This window comes from Drosophila pseudoobscura, chromosome X (assembly GCF_009870125.1).
Source record: "Drosophila pseudoobscura strain MV-25-SWS-2005 chromosome X, UCI_Dpse_MV25, whole genome shotgun sequence".
NCBI classification, from domain to species: domain Eukaryota; kingdom Metazoa; phylum Arthropoda; class Insecta; order Diptera; family Drosophilidae; genus Drosophila; species Drosophila pseudoobscura.
Genome location: NC_046683.1, coordinates 34,527,007 through 34,528,796, shown reverse-complemented (window position 1 = coordinate 34,528,796; position 1,790 = coordinate 34,527,007). Strand labels below are relative to the sequence as shown.

Below are 1,790 nucleotides of genomic sequence, written 5' to 3'. Positions count from 1 at the left end.
TTTTGGTACACACATATTCCTTTCTTATATCTTTTGCTAATGATTCTGTCATTTCAGTATATGTGATTTTTATCAGTATATTGTGAAAATAGTGGGATGTTTCTACCTTATCCTCATTACCTTTAATCAGTTCTACTTGCCTATTATAGTAATTGATTGGTCACTCTGTAAGAGGAATATAATTTGTTTTATCTTCTTGCGCGCTATGGACCGTTGCACAATCACTATTAATGGTTTCCCCGAGTAGGTTTTCGTTAATCTTTACTCTTGATAGCGCATCGGCTACATGGTTCTCCTTTCCTGGTAAATATTTTATTTTGAAGTCAAATTCATTTAATTTGATCTTCTATCGTTGTAGCTTCGTATTTGGTTCCTTGAGGTTTTTCAACCAAATCAAGGGCTTATGATCACTTAATATCTCAAACGTTCTACCAAGCAGGTATGATCTGAAATACTTAGTTGCCCAAACTATAGCTAGTAATTCCTTTTCTATTGCTGAATAATTGATTTCATGTTCGTTTAAGGTTCTACTTGCATAGCAAATTGGTTTGTGGTCTTGCGACAACACTGCTCATAATGCAATGTTACTTGCATCGGTTGTTACCGTGAACATTTTGTTGAAATCTGGAATGTCTGAGGTGATAAGTACTTTCAACTTTTCGAAGGCCTCGACGTATTTTTCCTCGGTTGGGTCTATGACTGCTCGTTTCTTTAATTTGAGTGTCATTGGTTTTGCTATATTAGCAAAATTGGGGATGAATTTCCTATAAAATCTGCATAAACCTATGAATGATTTTATTTTTGTGGTTTTATTGGGTATTGGGAAGATTATTATGGCGGATATTTTCTTTGGTTTAGGGACTATGCCGTTAGTTGTTACTACATGGCCTAGGAATTCCGTTTCTTTCTTCAGGAATTCACACTTATCCATTTGAAGTTTGAGGTTTGCATCTCTCAACTTTCCAAAGACCCTTTTAAGAGACAACAAATGTTCTTCCAATGATGTGGAATAGATAATGATGACGTCTAGATACACAAGGCAATCTTTGAAAATTAAATCTTCTAACAGATGGTTCATGCATCTTTGAAATGTGGCCGGGGCAGTGGTTAGCCCAAAAGGCATACGAGTGAACTCGTAATGACCATGTTTCGTGGAGAAAGCTGTTTTTGGGATTGAGCTAGGTTCCATAGGAATTTGATGGAATCCCTTAGCTAAATCGATTGTTGTAAAATATTGGCACCTACCTAGTTTATCTAGTATTTCGTCCATTCTGGGTGTAGGAAATTTGTCCTTGATTGTCACCTCGTTTAGACTTCTATAATCTACTACCATACGATATTTCTGCTTTCCTGAAGCATCTGTCTTCTTTGGTATCATAGCAATGGGTGCACAATAGGGAGAATTCGACTTACGAATGATTCCCTGTCTAATCATATCTTTGATTTGTTGGGTCACTTCCTGATCGTGTATTTGAGCATATTTATATGGTCGACGATATACAGGATCTTCGTGGTGGGTTTTAATTTCGTGCTTTATAGTACTAGTGAAGGTCAAAATGTCACCTTCTTTATACTGCACATCCTTAAATTCATAGAGAACTTTCTTTAGTTTCTCCTTTTCTTCGTCATTTAAATGTTCCAACCTTAGCTGGTTACATTCCCTTAATTCATTCTCTAATGCGGAAGCGAAGTATTGCTCTCCTTCAGGAGATGGGTCAAGGCACTTAGGTGTAGTTATATCTTCCTTTGAAGATGACTTATCACCTTTGTGTGCGGTCTTGCCGTCGGCA

The 1,790-nt window shown here is 36.9% G+C and overlaps 1 long non-coding RNA gene across 1 annotated transcript; it reads left to right on the top strand.

The window, feature by feature from the left end:
- The first annotated feature begins 210 nt into the window (after nucleotides 1-210).
- On the top strand, nucleotides 211-798 carry LOC117184963 (uncharacterized). The gene is made up of 2 exons (XR_004470441.1): nucleotides 211-303; nucleotides 359-798. It is a non-coding gene; the product is annotated as an uncharacterized lncRNA (long non-coding RNA).
- Nucleotides 799-1,790: the final 992 nt, after the last annotated feature.